We start from the raw sequence: 21,115 nt of genomic DNA, 5'->3' as shown, positions 1-21,115 counted from the left end.
CCATTAGATAGGCTATTAAGCCGCACGCGGACGCATTCCTGCGGAAGCGAAATTCGCAATCGCTTATCAGATTATTGGATTTTAAATGTTCCACCAGATGGTAATTGTTTATTACGTCATGGTTCTGATGCCAGACTACAATTGAACGAAAAATTGCAGCATGGATTTGTTGGGTCGAGCAGCGTTTCTATTCAAATTTCTCTGCCCACCCGTCCATTCATAGAGAAAGTAATCTTTGGATATCTCCAACTAACCTAGAAACATACTTTTTTTAAATCTTATATACTACTCTTTGAATATTTGCATAATAGAGAATTTTGAAAATATTATTTTTTATAAGGCAGTCTTTTAAGTTTTATAATTAGCAACGAGTTTATAGCATTTAAAAAACACATAATGCTTACCCTCGACCTTCTAAATCGTCGCAGCAGCAATAAAACAATAGGAATACCCAAAATCAATCATTTCAGGTAGTGCTGCTTCCGCGATTTTGATCAGGTATGAAAGGGCAAAGACTGATAGAAATGAGATCACTTGCACACCAACTCGCAGTTCGAAAGATTCTTTACCGAATACAAGACTATTCTATACCGGAAGTAGCGCCTTGAGTGGTTGCACTAATGGAAGCTGGACAAAACAAAAGCTCAGCGGCATGACGATTAAATTTAAGCTCATATGCTCTTCGACTTGTATGTCAGCGATGTCAAGAGACGAATGGCTACACTCAGGGATTAGGAACTGGCCAAAAACACGATTCAATATCGAATGCACTTGTACTCGGGAATCAGAAAATTGAAGAAGCAGAAGTCAGCCGGTAGACTGTTAGAAAAAGATTAGCCGCAGGAGGCCTGACAGCGCACAGACCAGCAACTTGCTCGAAATTAATCCCAGCCAACCGACAAGCACACATTGCGTTCGCTGGTATATTTAAGTTCGAAGTGAAAATGTAAGGGGTGTGCGGTTTTCTACACCCGAGTGTAATACAAAATTAAAAAAAAACGCCAAGTAGAAATGAAGGCGGAAAATTTATAAACGATTCTACTGATTTAAACCTTTTTTATATATTTTGAATTGCAATTTTGGTTCATATTCTATATTATTGTACATAAGAAATAATAATAATATACATAAGACATAAAAAGGAGCAATAAAAGCGATTTATTTTCAATTTAAAATACATTTGCGAAATCGAAACATTCAACCAATTCCTTTCTTTGTTCAACTACGTCAGTGAAGTCCACTTCCACGCTTCTTTTAAATTCATATTTCTTAATTCCTTATTTTAGTAATTATCCAAGAAGCTCGCTAGTTTTACCATTAATTTTTTCGCTGTTGTTTCCTATATGTATATTTACATCTACGTTGATTTCTATTGAATTCATGTCATATATTTACACATTGTGTGGAATGCTTTAGTTCTCGTTCTGGTCTTGTCGGTTCAAATATTGTAATTCAACTGTGTTGACTACAAAGAATTTGCCTTTAGCAAATATCCTGCTTATCTACCCTTTTTCAAACACTTATACTACCTAAATTCATCCCGAATTTTGTGAGTTGATCCCTTCTTCGGCTAAATGTTCTGCTATTAATCTTTTTGGCAATCGCCCGCTGCACGAGTCAGGTAAAACGTTTTGAATATGTGCTTGTTTTTCATTTGTTTTAGAATTCAGTTTCTTAGAAAATCGACTAATTTTCATGAAAACTCAAATCATCCAATAGGCTATTTTCATAACAGTATTTTATAAACGCGTTTTATTTAACATGATAGCAGGAAAATGTTTGCAATTTTGTGGAGCGCTTACCTTATGACTAAATGTGAATTATAGGGATTTTTTTTTTCTGCAAGTAAAGTGATTAACTACATTCTGTTTCTCCTGAAATATTGATATTGAAAAAGTATTCTTTTAACAAAAAAAATTATGGATGAATTAAAAATACCTTGTAACACGTGGTTGTATCATATAAAAATTGTGACAGAAATAACCATGTAGTAGGTGGGTTTTGCTAGTTTCACTCGTAAAGAGGATAAACGTTTAAAAAAAAATAAACTGCAACCAACTTCAAGGAGAAAATGGCGGGATTCTTTGTCAGTTTGGTAGTGGTGATTCAGTTTAGAGAAGAAATATTTAATCAAGAACTAAAAAAAAAAGGAAAACTACATTTAAAAATTATTGTTACATATAATTATAAAATATAAATTAATTTGAAAAACGTAATATAGATTAGTCAGCTGTAAAGTTATGAATAATTTGTTAGTGTTTGTAATAAATTTTATTTATAATACTTAAGAAAGAAAGTACTAAAAACTTGCTCGAATTTGGAAATTAATTTTCTAATCGTCAATTGCACAATGTATAAAAATGCTGGGCGCCATATTTGAGGATTAAAAAAAGAAATTTATGAGAAAATTTATATTCATACAAAATATAATGAAAAAATTTGTTAAGTGAGCGAAGATCATTAAGTATAAATATAGATGTATATCTATAAAAATAAAAATATTGAGTGAATAAAAAGACAAGGCACTAAAAAAAAATAGGAAAGATCCTGATTACATATTGAATTTTCGAAATTTTTTTTTTTATGGAGTATGCATGTGTCCAAGAATTGCCATTTTGTCGCCTGGATGCGTCAAAAAATTTCAAGTGGAAAATTGTTATAAATTGTGTAGTAATGTCAACACTAAATATAGTCTACAAAACTTTTTAAAAAAAGAATAAGGGAGTTTATTTTTTTTTTTAATTTTTCATCGTTGTGATCATCAAATTAGATCATATATATTTTTACTAGGCAAAGAAAAAGCGCATAATTTTTTTAACCTTTACCTGCATTTAAAAAATATGAAATTCTATTGGTTTGATATGTACTACGTCTTGGCGGAATTCAAATCACCTCAATATGAACAAATGAGTTATGTTCTCGTTAAAGAACGTTTACATTCGAAGGCTTATCCTAAAGAAAGAATGGAATTTGAACATGATTCCTCTTTTCCTATAAGTGATTAATGGTTCGATGCTCTTTAAGGTAATTTATTAGAGAGTAGTTGCTTACGGAAATATGTTGGGGTGCGTTTACGATTTTGAATTTTTAAAAAGATTCACAAGTCACTGCCCAAAAATATTGCACGCACTGTTTGGAAATAAGTAAGTAGAGAAAATACGTGAATTGTGACCACAGAAATAAACAGAAAAAAAAATTTAATAATTATTTAATTAAATAGATAAACGATTTATATATAGCAATGTGTTCTTATTATACATAACATAGAAACATACATACATACTAACAATTATATAAATTAAACAATTGTTACTACAACAGAATGATATTTAAACTTAAAATTCAAATTTTCTTTCTATAGCTGATTTATTATTATTATTATTGTTCTTATTATATTAAATTAAAAAGAATATTTATAGTTGAACAAAAGAGAGAAAGAAACTTTAAAAACCGAAATTCATTCTTATTCATCTTATTATATTAAATTTTGGACAAAATAAAAAGAAAAATGAACAAAAAGAATTTTCTTATTCATAGCTCAGCGGTCCTCGAACCCAACTTCGGGGTCTCCCATAGACATCAGGGGCCGAAGGAGACTATAGCTATGGTAGGGTGAATGATGTCCATGAGAGAAAATTAAAAAACCCCCCCAAATATCCCGAACTAGTTAGCTCAGCTCTGGCATGTGCAACAGTCTCTACAGCCTCGAGTTCTTTTTAAGTGTCACTAAAGAGTGGCCCTAAACATAATAAAGTTCGTAGACTATAACTGGACAGATCTTAGAGGACTACCGAAAACACATTGTTACAACTTGTATTTGTAGGAAAAGATTACGAATGTTGGAAGAAACGAATTACGATGATTCTCAAATTAAAGCAATATCAAGAAATAAAAAAGTTAGATAAGGAATATAATCACTACACCCGACGGAAAAATTAAAATGTTATGGGTACCAAGTCACATCGGTTTACTGGGAAATGAGCAGGCTGATCGAGCGGCAAAGTATGCTGCTTCTGCTCCTCTAATTATGGATGATGTCATGGAAAAGTTGGATCTTCAAAGATACATTGGAAGAAAAGTTAAAGAGAAAATTGCAGAAGGAAATTTACAATACCATCATCAACATTACTCTTGCATTAACCCTCAATTAACTCCACCTCTATATCCAACAAATGTTGAGAAAACCAAGATCCAAACATTTTCGAGAATTCGCCTTGGTCATACAATTGCAACTCACCAATGGATCCTGAAGAAGTCTTCTCCCCCAATCTGCTGTTGTGGACAAACTCTTACTATAAAGCACATTCTCTGCGACTGCCTCAACTTTTCCTTGGCTAGAAGTATTGCATTTGGAACGATTAACCCTTTGAACATTCTACAATCAGCTTCAGAACAGAATATCAATTCTATACATTACTTTATTAATACTACTAAGCTCACTATCTAATGTAAATTTTTTTTTTTTTTTAATTAGAGCCGATAGCCTGTGTTGCTAGTGCTCAATGTCTTTTTTTAGTCTAAGAATTCATTTCATTAGTCTAAAATTAAAAATAATAATAATAATAATAATAATAATAATAAAAAAGCTAGAAAGGACAACATCAGAAAAATTAGAGTGGAAAGAAATAGATTTATAAGCTATAAACGTAATTTATTGTAGAATTTCAAATGATTAACTACAATTTGTCAAAAACAGAGATTATGAAAAAGTTCAATGAAATGTACTTAAAAATATTAACACACACCACAAATTTATGTAAGGATCACATTAGACAAAGTGAACTTCAAAGACTTTGAAAATTCAAGTATCTCTTTTGTTGAATATCAAATATTTATTAAGGAATTCAAAACTGCACATGCAAATATAAGTGAAAAAGAAAACTGGGCTGCATGATAAAAGTGCTTCCAGGATCTTCACCTTTTGTAGGTGATTCAGTTAATGTGCTCATAAAAAAAGATCAAACAGTTGATTATGTAAAAAGCAAAATAAAACTGTTTCAACTAGGAGGACAAGACAAAGGAAGTAAAACTGAGTCAAATGTATTTAAAATTGAAAAGCAACGAGAAAAAGCATGTTTTAACTGCGGTAAATATAGATAGTTTAAAGCACAATTTCAAATTATGGGACAAAATTCAAAGTTTCTTGATTTGAAAAATCGTCTGAGGCAAACAGCAACATCAATGGAAATAACGAGAAAGCGATTTAATCAATACAATCGTTTGTTAATATTGTTCAAAAATTTTATATTACGGGCTTAGTAAGAAGAATGTTTTTTTTTTTGTAGAAGATATGGCGAAAACCCAGCTCCAACTCTCAACAAACTTTCGGGCTGCAGAAAATATTTTGATTCACATATATTGCATAAATTTTTCCCAATAAATGCCTGTTGCAAACGCATCTAATATATCACATCAAAAGTGAAGTTAAAAAGAATGCATCAAATTTTTAATGGAAAAATAAATACACTGTAAAAGGAAAATTACACAGAACCTGAAGGGGATGTAAGTTTAAACTATTTGAAAATTATGTGTGGCAAATAAATTCTACAAGGCCTGCCAAGAGAACTAGAGTAAGATTTTTTAACATGCGGAATATGTTATAATAGTTGATTTTTGTTTTGTAACGTTTGTTACAAATGTAACTCCGTGGCATGTAGGCTTATTAAATTTAACGACCGTGAATGACAATATGAAAGCAAAAATTGATTTGCCTGAAATTTGGTATAGGTCTGCTGGAAAAAAAGAAAAGTGAACGGATGGTTGTGAAAATGAAGCGCGGATTTTGATGCGAATAGGATGAAAAATCTGAATTGGTGCAAAATATAAAAAATGTCAACTTAATAGAGGAAAATGAACGAATTAAACGACAACTCTCGACTCTTAACGACCCTTAACTGTAACTATAATTTACAAACAATTCTCTTTTTTTTAAATCAAGGCGTGCTTTTTAAACGTATACACATATTACTAGAAATATAAGCAAAATTTATTAAAAAAATTTATCAAAATTTTTATATACATAAGTAAACAAAAAACTAAACAAAAACAACAAGTTTGAAAAAGACATTAAATAAAAATAGTACAAAACAAGGCAATGTCAAGAAAAATGCCTTTAAAAGAATTTTGAACACGTACTTGTATATTAAACACCTAATCAAGATCTTTTTTGTTCTTCTTCATAACATTCATTGATTATCGTAGTGTTTACAAGTCTACTTTAATTTAACATCATCATTTTTGTTAGTATATTGAACATCGCTATAATCACTGTCGACACTGTTAACGATGTAATCGATTGTTAAACACAGTTTACAAAATCAAATTTTGGAGCAACGAGAACGTGATTGCAGACAAATAAAACCAAAAGAAAGCAAATTCAAACGTACACAAGTATACACATTTGATAATTCGTTTTAAGTGTTTTGTAAGCTTCAAATAAATTGGGAAACATGCTTTCTACCGGTAAAAGAGAGAAAACGGAGGAATCAAAATTTATAAACGTCTAGCTGCTAATTTATTAAAATAAATGAGAGTTCTATGTGCGCAGATCTGAATATTGGTTAGTATAGCTTTTCGGCAATGCAGTCTTATAATCTTAAAAAAAGGCTTACCATGTACCTGTTTCTTTTTATTATTAAATATAAATGAAAAAGGAAAATTTCATATCTAGTTTAGTGAACGATTTATATTCATTCATTTATTTGCTGTGGCCACATATAATCCTAAATACGTGTTAGAATAAAACTATATTTAGGAGTTTGTTTCTTTCAAATCTATAAAATATATGTAAAAATAATCATTTTATTAAAAAAAAAAAAGTTGAATTACATTAAATTTCTTACTTTGAGAAGAGAATAAATTAGAGCGGTCGTCGGGGCTAAATTCAGGGTCTCCCATACAAACTGATTGGTCGCTGGATACCATAGGTCGGGCAGGGTATAGAGCGGCCTAAGGAATTCGATCAGCCCATTTGACAAATTTCGTCGTTCTATTTGTGCTCATAAGGGTTACAGCACGTGCATTGCTTTAGCGTAATCATTTGTAGAGTGTCTGTGTGATAAAAATTGATACCTCGCCATTACTTCTGATCTGGCCAGTTTAACAATGCATTCATCCGATCTTTTTGACTTTTTTAACATATATAGTTTTTTTTATACAACAGAGAACAAAATGAGACAAGTTCAGATTAATAGACAATTCTTTGTTACACAAAAGTAGCGTCCACCGCGGAGCCCGAAAGGCAAAGGAGGGTCAGATAAAAACGCAACGTACATTATAGTGTTTACAAAATAAAATGCATAATTTAGCACTTAAAAATGAAAGAATAACGAAAAACCTATCTAAACGGTCCACATACTACTACTGGATTAAATGGCGAAAAATACTTTTCGAAGGTTATTGGTGATTAGAGCAAGGTAACAAAGATTCATGCTATTGAATTAAAATATGTATACGAATGTTTCATTAACTATATATATTTAATTGAAAATAAAGCTTCAAATCTTCAAAAAAAAAAGTGGGACGCAGGTTTTAGGTGTTTTGCCAGGTTTTGAGCACAATGGTTATAGAGTTTTAGAAAATAATAAATGGAGATAGCTAGATATCTTGACATAATCAAAGATAATGGAGAAGGTATTGGCTTAGAAAGAGAAGATTAGCAAAAATAAGATTGAATAAAAATTATCAAAATGTGAATGGATGATGGTATCAATGTTTTGTCACCTCTCTAAAAAATTTAGGCTTTGAAAGAAATGAAAATGGTTGTGGTCTGTATACACAACGTTAGAATTTATTCTGGAACTGAAAAAAAGCTTAATATAAAATTTTCACAAAAATATTTCAGTATTTAGAAACTACTTTGCTGTGATTAATAACAAGTAAAAATTTAAGTTGGTATAACTAGATTTCTCAGCATGTTTTTAACAGGAAAATGATGCCTCATTGTGTCAGCCTCTGTTGTGTTAGTTTGAGAAAAGGTTGAATTCTTTATTATTTTTATAATATAGTGGAAAACTTGTAATATATAAGTATATTGAAATTATTCTACTTTATAAAGTACAGTACCTAAAAGACACCACATTGCTCGCTCTCTTCAAGAATTTCCGTTAAGTAAATTGGACGAACGTTTCATTTTAGTTCAATGTTGCTATGTGCATTTCGTGCAACCGATTTTTCAACTATAGCCGTTCTCAGACGATCTATGGCGAATTTCTTGGTTATATCGTCAATCTCAACTTTAAAAAATGCAGGTTCTGTTGAAATGACTTTAAACAGGTCAACATACGGTTGCTGCCGATTTTTCACACAGAACAGGCAGAAACAAACTTACAATCTTTTGATTGCTTGGGAAGATAAGTTTTCGCTATGGAGTCTGTATGATGACTAATTGAGATACAGGCGTTTGGAATATGCTCTCTGGGATTTTTCAAAAGATTTGAACTATTGGTATTGAAAGTTGAAACCAATAATTATCATCAGCAGCTCCTCTAACGATTTGACAACTTTCCGATAGTGATGGTCACTTTCTATACAGAATGGTTATAGAATGGTTCTGCTACGCTATTAGCCTATGGATAATACGAAAATTGATAGTTTGTAATAAGCGACCAACGCCGTGAACAATTTTGACGTAAATTGGCCTCCGTGGTCCCTAGCCATTTTAGGAGGCACTGACATTGGCAACCATGCGAGCGCTACGTATGTTTTCATGCGCGCCAAGTTTTTGCATAATTTTTATAATTAAATCCCTGTTTGTTTGATCAGTCCTGAGAATTACAAGTAATTATCAATTAGTAATTTAGATTTGTCTTAATTAATTGTGATATTTGCAAAATTGAACTGTTGACAGCATTTTGGATTAGTATTGAGTGCTGCTGGGGTTGAGTTTGTTATAGTGTGGCTCTCGTTTATTTTTTCCATGTTGTCTTTTAAAAACTGTTGCGAAAGTTTTCAGATACATTTCTTGCTCATAATAATAGGTTATTCCTTACTTATCCGTTTTCTGGTCTGTACTGCCCGGTTTTTTATAACACTAATCCTTGCTTAATAAATTTTCCAATTTTGTTGTTGGTGTACGCTGCTGCGTATGTTTCGATAAACTTGTGTCCTGTTTTTCAAATACCTTTAATTGCTTAAACTAAAAACTAAGGCGGATTTTTGTTTGTCTTAAATATTGTTATGGAAATCCCAAATCCAGTTCATTCCAGCCAATTAATTTTCCCACAAAAATAAATTCTCTAGACAAGGAAAAACTAAGCATATATTTGCAGCTTGTCATGTAGCTGCCGGCCGACGAAACAGATTAGCGGAGAAGCAGGTTAACGAATTAAAAATGAAGCCATGAACTTAAGTAATAGTAATACGCTTGTAAAAATGTGTAAAGAGAATATTTGCGGAAGGCAGAGTTAGTCGAACTCTGAATTGAGAAGTGGAGAGTACTGCCAAAGTAAAATGGAAATAGTTCTACCCTTAAACAAATTAATTGTAAATAAAAAAGTCTTGTAGTGGAAACTTGCAAATGTATTTCTCTTAAAAAGAATATCCACTATCCAGTGATACAAACTGTATCCGAGAAAAGCGAGTTTCGTAAAAATATATTGTGTACTCTGCGTATTCTTTGTTTCTAGTCGTTACGGCAACTGGAAAGCAATTCTTTCCGCCGTTTTTTGTTTGGCATACTACTAGGAGAAAAGGTTTATACAAATTCTGGTCCGCTAAGATAGATCCGCGTACTGATCGTTACACAACCTGTTGGTCCCATTGCGGGCACGTAAAGTGTGCAAGTATTACCAGAAGAGCTGCGGATGTATTTTTGGAACCTTCGAAAAGGTTAAGTTGGTCGTGTCCTGACTGTAGAAAGCGGAATATAGACTTCTATCGTCTTTTCATTCAAACAAAAGTCAGAATGCGTGAGATAGCAAGGAACTGTAGTTTTTATCAAGCAAGTTGAATAAATACAAGATAATGTCCGAACAGTGAAGTTATTTAAAATGGTCAGTTGTCTTTGAGAAAGGTAGGTGAGAAACACGTAGTGTGGGCTGTGGCCCATCCCCTTCTTCTTTCCATATAATTTCCTATAAATATCATACCCCTTGCTTTAGTTGCTCCTTCATTCAATTTAATCCGCGCCTAATCTTCTAATGGCGCTGAGCGCTTCATCTTTTCCTTTATTCGAAAATCGTACAGTTATAAACCCTATAGCTAATATCGCTGAAGTTGTTAACCCTACTGTTAATAACCAGATAATAAATTCTCAACATTCTAATACTAATAAGAACATTAGAATAAAGTTCCTCTCGTAGTGGCTATGCGTACGCAGAAGGAATGTCATATCCGTTGGTAAATCTCAAAAAAAAATTAAGAAATCGTTATCCCCGCCTAGCTCCTCTCGTGCAACAGGAATGAAAAAGCAGAAATATTATTTAAATTAATAAAAAGAATGCATTCCTACGGATAAGCCTCGAAATAGTAATTTGGTAACCCATTCAGCGAAATAGTAGTTTGGCAACCCATTTAGCGACCCTTCCACCCACAAAAAATTAGACTGTTCCTTTGCCCCAGTGGCTGTCATATACCAAAATTCTAAAATGCAGTCTATTTACCTGGAATCAGCCAATACAGTTCCAGTCTGTATTTTTCAGTGAAACCTGGCTAGAACTTGAAAGCTTTCCCGAACACGTTCCATGTGTTCAGAGAAGATCGTCCAGATTGTAGTAGTGGTGGCTTTTTGTTGGCCTTATGAGTTGTCTTTCCCTCATATTCACTTGAAACCACAAATTATTCCAACATTGAAATTACTCAAATTCGTGTGAAAATTGGAAATAAAAGCTTATATTTGACTTAATTTGAATGCAGATATTTCTATTTATAAGAAGTTTGTATTCTTATTTATGGTATTGTTAATGAACTTGTCAACCATGAAAGTTATTGCAGATACCTTCAAATAATAAAATCTTAACTTCGTATTGCTGCTAAACAATTTTACAAATTTGCCAAGCGCAAATGAACAGTCTCCTTATATTCATCATCGATGTCGTTTAATGTTTCTGACTTCTCTGAAGATGTACAAAATGTGAGTCTCCATACCGAATATTTCTGACGGTATTCTTCTACTGCAGATGCCGAGGTACAAAATACTTACCCATATCAAATCATAAAATCTGCTTCCATTTCGATTTGATCATTTCTGAAAATGACGTATTACAAGCTTTAACGTCACTGAAGTATAGTTACGCGCCATCATCTTATGGCATTTTATTATGTATACTGAAATCATGCTCTGGCGAACTATATTATTGGAAAAATATTAAACCTTTCTCCGAAGACAGGACTTTCCCTTCATGTCGGAAGAATAGTTTTCTTATTCCTATTCATAAAAGTGAAAACAGGCATCTAGCATCTTAACTAAGGTGTTTGAATGAATTGTTATCCAACAATTCGCTTGTGGTTGTAGCTCTAACATTGATGTCGTATACATTGCGAAGGTGGTTATTTTTCCTATTTGGAAAAATTATTTGTTTCTCTTGCCAGAATATGCGTCAGCGGCTGAATAAGGAATCCTTCCGTCTTTTAAACGTCATAACGAAGTTGTATTTTATTGATGGATTGAAGCAGATCGCACAGCTGACTTATTTCGAATGTGACGACCTTAAATTCCGGCTCTGTTTGCAAGTATACGTTAAGCAAGTCTAGTTTTGCAATTCGTAACTAATGATATATATAAGAAAAGTTAGAAGTGCCTAAAGATAATTTATATTACACTTAACTAGCAATATATACAGGAAAATATAACAGTACGTAAAAATACCTCAATGAATCTTCCTTCAATATCTGGTTTATTTTTTATTTTATTTTGTTAAATTTCAATTAGCGCAGTACATAAATTCTTTCAAAGGCTAACGAATGTCTAATACAGGCTAGTACCTGAATAATACAACATAAATATAAGGATATGGTTTACGATTCAAGACTAAATTATAATTTTATTATTACAAATTATTTCATCTTACAAATTCTTAAATAGGAAACTTAAAAATAGACAATAAAATTACAAAATATAAAGCAATATAGTTCCTCAGCTCCACAGAAAGAACGAAGCTAAAAGGACAATTATTTTAGAAAATGCACTAAGGTAGTAGAATCATAAGAGAATGAAATGGCTTTGAACAATGCCGAAATTTGCAATTTAGCGACGCTGGGATTAAATACCTAGAAATCATAGCTAGGCGGCAGGTATTCTACTCATTAGTGACGAGATCAGATAGGTGTTTCACTCGAAATGTCTTATTAAAATGGGGAAATATACGTAAGTTAAGGGGCACGTAATTTCAGCACCGCGCAACTCGAACTACAAAGGACCGCGCAAAGCAATTGCATCTAATTCTGGAAATAATAATTTGCGGATTTCCGGTAGATTGAGTAGTGGAAAATAAGGAAACTAATTGAAGAGGCCCATTATATTTAATAACCTTGAAAAAGAACAGTAGGTTAAGGAATAAGGTAAGCTGCTTAGAGGTGCATCTGAGGAAACGCTTCACACATGTGAGCCCATCTGCGTTCATTGTAAACGTAGCGTAGTATATAGTTAATAATAGGACTGAGTACCGAGAACACATAAGCCATAGTTCTAAAAATTACCTCTGAGCCATATAGGATCCGAGAGCATGGGCCAGTTTATATTTCGACGATTGCGATAAATAAATGTTCTTATAATAATTTCTCAACAGTCTCCACATAGTCGATGACTCAGTTCCTGAAAAAAAAGGAGCGAAGTATCTTTCTTTCTTTACGAATAATTTTTTTAAATTTTTTACAATAACAGCAAAAGATATTCCAGCTATCCTCAGATCCAGACGATCAACGACGGGTAGACTTAATCTCTTAAGGAGATCGCAAGATGCGTATTTTATCCAACAATCAATACTATTTGGAGTTTTTCTTATAATACTCTGGACGAAAGTATACAAGGATTCGATCAGAGAGCTTAAGAGCCACCACTATAAGTCAATATTTGTGGTTTTTTAAAAAGAGGACGAGTCAAAGCCACAGAGAGATGCGTCTGACCAGTCGATATATTTGAAATCGCTGTTTTGAATCGCTCAAAAAACGGTGTTGCATTTCCGCAATTAATATGAGGGATAGCAAAAATTAAAACATAATGATGTATAGAAAGGCGCTGCACCTGATCAGCATGGTGAATCGCAGAATAGTCACCTACCAAGCAAAAGTCCAACAAGGAGTCCGAGGACCCACATCAAAGTGAGTAGGATTAGATATATGGAAAATTGATAAATCATGCCTTCAAAAGAAGAACTTCATAAGATTTGCTCTATCTGAATTAAACAAATTACATTTAAACTCGCCAATAATAATTATCTTAGAATAACCAAAAAATAAATCTAAATGTCTGGTTTCATAGGAAGCAAGATCTTCGCTAGGTAAATAACCTACACCGAAGAGAATTTCAGAGCCATCATCAAAAAATTCAATAAAAATCCATTCAAAAGCCACCAGTTCAGAAGCTTTAAAAACAAGTTCAAACTTAATTCCCTCCGATACATGGATGCATACGTTGTTACCGCGAGCATGTAATCTGTTATTCCTCACAAGAGTAAAGCCCGGAATATAAAGATAACGACTACAAATATATGGCTCCCAGGTTTTCAAAGCAGCAATTAAACTAAGTTTATTAGTCAACATATATTTAAATTCATCAAACTTACTAGGCCTTATGCTTTGGCAATTCATGTGTGCAGTTATCAGAAGATCAGAGGAGTTACAGTCGGGGAGGTTCGTCGAAGAGCTACTATTTACAACGGGACCCATATCGTAGCTAATTACAAAGATTAATGGAAGAAAGCAAATGGGTGGTGGGCAACTGAAAATAAAAAGTAATGTAAAAACTTATAATTCATCAAACAATAAACTTAGTTTACACGCCAGTAAGGAAGAGAAAAACGGAGGAGTAGGCAAAGGTTTGGTAAATACAAGTCAACTTAGAGAAGATGCTGAGCAACTAAATACAAAGCTCCATGTCAATAGCATAGGACGTAATCAAGCTGTTATAAAAAAATAGATATGCACTAATTACTATAATAAGCTAAAACTAATTAGAGAAGATAAAGAAAAAAAATTTAATAGCTTGTATAGCATAGTAAGGACAACTAAGCTACCAAAAAGATTAGTTCCTGAAATATTGGTCTTAGGCAAAGTCATATTTTTTAGGAATTCAATCCACACTTGCAAATTGCGTACCATGAAGGCATTCTAAGGTACCGTCAATACAGCAGATCGTTTAACTGCATTCATAATCTTATATATAATTATGGTCGCTTCTTGCCGCAACTTAGAGCAAACAGGATTAAGGATCCCGGCAGAAGGAGTAAGATGATCATTTAAAAATATACGACAGTTCAATATCTCACAGGGGATGCTTGAACATACGATGCAGTCAAAAACTTCAGGGGGGCGAGTCTTCATATTTTTTAAATAAGCACTCATAATTCTACCACGAAACGTGGCTGAACTAAATTTTGCTAAAACAGATTTCTTTTCGTTTATATAGCACGTGTTGATATCGCCTGTAGATATTGGAATCTCAAAAGCAGACGCTAGATTCATAACAATAGCTGGAATATTTAGAAGGCCAACCGGGAGACCGTTTATGATGATATCGGGACGGTTAAATCGTTTGTGAAACGCATTGATTTGCGGCAAATTTGTTAATAACTTAGAAGTAGTATTAATTTCAATTTGCTGAATTTTGTTGTTACAATCATGTATACTGGATTTCTGTTCACCCATGCGCGATAGCGGTTCATTGTTCAGGTCATAACAATTCTGCAAATCAGTTCTTTCGCTATAAAAAAAAACTCTAGATGGCATTACATCTTATGTAGACTCCATCTCGATTCTACGCGATGGTAATTTAAATCTCATTGGTAAGCCGCGCTCGTCAGATTACCTCTTGAAGTCAAAACCACTAGCTAATTTATGTCCAATTTCGGCTAAACTACGCAACAAGCTCTATCCGGTCAAAGGCGTAATTTGGTTAAACCATGTAAGGAAAGAAAAAATAGTTCGCGAAATGAGCAATCAAAATGTAACTGAAGTTTATAAGTTTTTTAAATTAAATAACAACGGTAAAAACTCGCTCTCCTACAGGAAGGATAATTGCGACTTTTAATCGCTATCGATAACAGTAAGCTTGTGGCTTGCTACAAGTGTAGAATGGAATTCTACATTCTAAATCTCATGAGATGCAAAAACTGCCAACGTCTGGGTCACACCGCAAAAAATGCAATAATGCAACTTCTGGTGCTAACTCTGGTCTTCCCACACATGCTGAAAGCTGTACCCGTAGTTTCTGCATAAATTGCAATGATCAGCACTCGACGTTAGACAAGTGACAACAATGCCAACGTTATGTACAAATGCGCGAAATTCTAAAAATCAAAACAGAAAATTACTGTAGCGTGGACGAAACGCGACGGAAGCACGGAGAAATAAATCCGATTGGAACCCAAAGAATTAACAAAAGTAACATTGCTATCTCAAATCGAGCCTAATAAGCCTTTAACTCCAATTCCTTACAATGTCAAACCTGTTCTACCATCAGCTAAAAACTATATTGCAAAACCAAGTCTATCACCCGTCAGAGATAATATTGAAAAATTCAAAGCAACAACACATATTGAAAAAATTAAGACAACAACACGTATCCTAAAGCCTTCTAAACTATTTACCCCAGAATCACAAACTTTTAACTCCATTCAACAAATTACAAGTTGTAATCAATCCGATGTTTCATCCCTCAATCAACATAAGTACCGAATATTTTGCTGGTAATAATAAATTATTCACGCAAAGTTCCTATCGTGACATTTTTCACGGAAAGGTTTACATGTCAACATAACCTACCTATCATTCCGTTTTTATGTCACTACATTTAAATTGAGTTTTATAATTCTACAATAGAACACTAAGAGACTTATTAATAATTTTGATGAGCTCCTTACACTGATAATTGATTTTAACCCAATCTAAATATGCTTTGAAGAGACTCATCGTAGAAGTTCTTTTAATCCTATCCCATCCAAATCATATGCTGGATACTTTATGAATGCTGAGCAAGATTCATATTCCAAACAAGGAATTCCTCACAAACACATTAATTTATGCTCAAAAATACAAGCCATAGTGATACAAATAATCGTAAACAAAAAATTTACAGTGCTTTCGCTCTTTATCCAACCATTGCAATCGTTTTGTCAGCAAAAGCTTTATAATTTATTCTTCGGCCTTTCCCCTTTTTTAATTATATGCGTCGGCTTTAACAGCTGAAAAACCATCTGGAACAACAGTCGTGATACTGTTTTAGAGAAAGTGTTCATTCAAAGCAATCTCTGCATTTTAAATCATGGAAGAGCAATGCATATCTTGTAGTAACATGTTGCTCTCCGCCACTTCTTCCTCTGGTTTCCTGGTCTCTTTCTGACGATCTACGTAATAGTGATCACTTTCCAACCATAATCGAGCTTAACCTTTCAAACCCCTCTGTTACTCTGGCAAAACAAATTAAATTCCTCCTAGATAAAGCAGATTGGATTAATTACTCCAAACACGCCGAGTCATTTCTGAATTCAAAGCCATTTAATGGGAACTGCAACCATGATGCTGCTATTATAACTGACGCCATGCGCACGGTTGCTCGTCTCTCTATTCCTCAATCAAATAATTTTTTTAAACGAGCTAGGCTTCCTTGGTGGAACAACACGCTTTCGTTATTGAGGAAAAACCAAATGGATTTATGGCACCAGGTGTGAATGTCCAACAAATATCGTTAGGAAACAAACTGTCTTCGGTTAAAAAATTCCATATTAGCAAGGGTGAATTTCAGAGAATTTGAGAAAGATTACTATTGCCAAGAAAGTTCGAAAATCACCATCCACAATTGACAATTGACTAATCGAGCGATTGTGGACAAATTCTCACTATAAAGCACATTCTCTGTAACTGCTTGATGTGATCGAGAGGTGTAACGAATTATTTGGTGGTTTAATGAATTATTTTTGATAATCAATTGCCTTGGTTGCATTACATTTAATGCGGTTAACGCTAAGGGCTGCCTATGGCAGCATTATCGTTGTAGAGTCTTTTGAATGTCTATATTGTAGCAATCATGACACAGTCACAGCAAATGCAATGTTTCTGTCAAATGAATGTAGGCTTATTTTTTATTCTCCGGCAGTTAGCTTTCAAAAAGCTAAAAAAGAGTATTCGTCAATAATGTAAAAGCTGGACAAAGTATACGTGTAGAGAAAAGTTTACATTAATTATATAGTTGTGTACATTACCATCGTCGCCAACTTTGCAATACTTCCTCTCAACTTTTCCATCACAAAGCATCAATAACTAAGAGAGGCGTAAAAGATAAGAGCCAAATTCGCGTTTATTTGTTTTGTATAAACAAGCTACATATGGTAAACACCCGTGCAAAATGAAATGAATAGAAAATTATGTAGAATTTGACAATTGTAAAAAGAGGGTAATTGTTGTAAAGAAAAGGTTATTTATTATATATTATTTTTGACATATTTTCCATAAAAATGAATGTTACCATTTTTGTTATAATATATTGCTTGTGATTAATTCATATAAATAATATTTTTTTCATCTTTATATTTAAATTTCTTTTCCATTTCTATATGCCAAATCTTTTCTTTTTAATGTCTATATAAGACCAAATAAAAATAAGATCCAACTCTTCCTTCCAGTATCTACTTAATTTTTGTGCAAATTTTTCCGCGAGCTCCAAGTTTCAAAATTACTTATATTTTTAAGATTGTTATGTTTATAAGTTTCGTGTCAGCAATCATCGAACTTGTTCACCTAAGTGCCTCAATCGTGGTGCTTCCACACAAACATCAATGTTATCATCTCTATAGGTCGTCTGGAGTGCTGGAGAATTCAAATGCTTTAATGAGTATGCACTATTATCAGAAAATAAATTGGAAAGTTGTATTATTAGCAAAAGTAGATTTAGAAGTTTTATTTCCAACTCTTGTAACACATCTGATACAACGGTTAATAACGTACTTTGTGCAACACTTAACGTATGGCCCCTGCAAACCGGCCGTTAATAACTTCTTGAAACCAACAAGTACTCCTCATGCCACCATTCATACCAATTTCTCCCAGGACACAATGAAAACCCGTTTTGGACACGCGGAACTTCTATACATATTTACATAGATGTATAGAAACAATCTACTTACTCGTTTGACGGGACGATGGAAAAGATTGAGAAGATGCAGGAAAATCAAGCCATCCTCCAAACACGCATAGGCGAAGTGTTCCAGCAATTCGAAGCCAAAGCTAATGTGCTGGAACGGAAAGTTGATAATGCGCTAGGCCGGTTGGATGCCAGAATGAATGCCCAGGAAGAAAATGCAGACACCTTGAAGGGTGAAATAAAAGCCTTAAAAAAAAGCTACAAACTAATGACGTAACCACCAGCTCTATCAAAGTAAAAACACCCCTATTTGACGATACCCCAAACTTCAACGCATTCAAGCTGCTATTCGGCATTTTTGCAACAAAAAAATACGTGGGATGACGAGGATGAAGTGGTCGCGTTAATAACCTCCTTAAGAGGAGGTGTAGCAGAAATCATCCAGAAATCCCGGAAGGGAAAAGAACGGGATTCGTTGCAATTATGGATGTATTGGAAAGGAAATATGGTAGCAACCATGTGAAGAAGGTAAACCCCTTGGAGTTGTCCTCGCGCTGGCGAAAGCTGAACGAAAGGATCCAAGATTACGCTACCGAAATCGAACACGTGGTCTATGCCGCATACATCGGTGTGAACAACGACGTGCTGGAAAGCTTAAAAAGCCTTTGTAAAAGGACTTCGTGGCGTGGAGCTTATAAAGGCTGTATGGACGTCACCTAAAACGACATTTACTGAAGAGCTTGGCTTTATGCTTACACAAGAAGCGGCTGGTGTGCTGTGGACATCAAGCATGTAGGTGAGACGCACGATTGTTACCAGGGAGGATGATATCTCGGATGCGGTCTGCGCGCTGGTTCGACAAGTTCTACGCGAAAATAAACGAACGGCGATTTCAAAAACACGCAAGTGTTGTGCCCTCCAAAATTTGCTCATTTTACACGGGAATGCCGACCAAAGCAGAAAGCAATACACTCCACATGACCTACACAGAATATTAGTCAAGGTACCAGCGGATAGGCGTTAAACTAAAATGAGTCAGCGCAGCGGGACAACGGCTGACTTCGAATTTTAGTAGTTCCGCGGTCAATATTATTCAATCGAAGAGAAGTTATAACAACCTAACCATTGATGGGAAGATTCAGGGTTGTATCATCGTTATTGTTAACAATTTAATGCCAGTACGGGTATTAAACCCAGCTAGCGTTACAACAATAGTTTGGAAAGACAAGTTCGGAGACATTACAGCGCAATGCCAAAAAGCTATATATGTGTTAAATCAGCAAGCCGAAATACTAAAAACATGCTCAAAGATATCCCAAAAAGCCGAAATTCTGGTAAAAAGATGAACTGACAATCTAGATAAGGAGTAGAAAAAATACGCCAAAGAGTTTTTACTGATAAATTGGTCCATCTTTGCCGGCATTCCAAATTCGGGTGACTGTACTAGTGTTGCGAAGCGTACAATCAATACTGCAGGAGCTGATCCAATTCGACAACGGCCTGGAAGAGTTCCACTAGCAAAAAGAGAAGAAGTGGCGAACTCGATCAAAGATATGCAAAAGCGGAAAGCTATTGAACCATCAAATAGTCCTTGGTATTCGCCAGTAGTCCTTGTTAAAAAAAGGAGCTATTAGATTTTATGTGGATTATAAGAAACTGAATGAAGTGATCAAGAAGGACAGCTAGCTTTGCTCTAGGATCTAGGACACTTTAGACACATTGTCAGGTACGCAATGATTTTCAACTTTAGATTTGAAGTGGGTGTACTGGCGGAGATCCCCGGGCATGACAAGGAAACGACCGCTTTTTCCGCTGTCTATGGCTTACTTCACTTTACCGTAATGTCGTTTGGATTATGCAATGCACCTGTCACATTGGAGCGCCTGATGGACTGCGTGCTAAAAGGCTTCACTGGAAGACATGCCTGGCATATTGGGACGACATTATTGTTATGAGCAAAGATTTCAAGGAACATTTCAAAAATCTGGTGGGTGTTTTTCACTGATTGCCACGACCAAACAATTTGCATGAAGTTCGCAGTTTTCTAGGACTTTGTACATACTACCGCAGATTCGTCCCCAGATTTGCTACGGCTGCTATTAGGCTGCATGACGATAAATCCTTCATATAGGGGGAGTCTCAAGAGCACTCGTTCACCCAGTTGAAAGGGCTGTTATGCGCTGCACCCATTTTAGCTTATCTAATACCAGGAGAAAAATTTATACTGGATACCGGCGCAAGCGCAGAAGGTTTAGGCAGTGCGCTGTCCCAGCAAGTTGATGGTAATGAAAAGGTAATAGCATAGTACAGTAAACGCTTATCCAAACCAGAGGAATTACTGTGCTACGCGACGAGAACTACTGGCAGTACCGTGACATCAGAGGCCATAGATAAGAAGGAGCGTCCCACCTGAGAAGAGGGAAAGTCCGATTACGGAAGCGTATTGGGCTCAGAGGCAAAGTCTCATCGTCGGCTGTGGATGCATGTGGTGAATATGGTATAGTGAGGATGTTTCGCGCGCAGGTGCGATCAGTGTAGCAAATCGAAAAGCCCGGAAAGTAAGTCGCGAGAGCGCTTGCAGCTGTATAACGTGGGTTTGCCTTTCGAAAGAATCATAATGGTCATTGCTGGACTATTTCCAGCCAATAATGCATAAAATAAATATGTACTGGTACTCATTGATTACTTCATTCATAATTGGGCTACGCGGTTTAGAGCGCCTATCGAGCTGCATTTAGACCAAGGTATAATCTTCGAATCTTTGATCTTCCAAGAGGTTTGCTAAACGCTTGGCTGTAACACTCCGTTGCATCGTCAGTCTGACAGAATAGTCGAAAGGTTTAATAGAAAGCTCCAAGAACATCTACAAAAAGGGATCGACGA

General features: G+C 34.6%; 1 long non-coding RNA gene across 1 annotated transcript; it reads right to left on the bottom strand.

Moving 5' to 3' along the window:
* Positions 1–1,815: 1,815 nt before the first annotated feature.
* On the bottom strand, positions 1,816–6,316 carry LOC119643427. Its single transcript, XR_005248284.1, has 4 exons — positions 6,136–6,316; positions 3,052–3,129; positions 1,939–2,137; positions 1,816–1,874 (listed from the first exon to the last, which is right to left on the bottom strand). It is a non-coding gene; the product is annotated as an uncharacterized LOC119643427 (long non-coding RNA).
* Between the last annotated feature and the right edge of the window lie 14,799 nt (positions 6,317–21,115).

Source organism: Glossina fuscipes, unplaced genomic scaffold (genome assembly GCF_014805625.2).
Source record: "Glossina fuscipes isolate IAEA_lab_2018 unplaced genomic scaffold, Yale_Gfus_2 60755, whole genome shotgun sequence".
Taxonomy (NCBI): domain Eukaryota; kingdom Metazoa; phylum Arthropoda; class Insecta; order Diptera; family Glossinidae; genus Glossina; species Glossina fuscipes.
The sequence above is the reverse complement of the archived record's forward strand: the minus strand, read 5'-3'. Positions and strand labels throughout refer to the sequence as shown.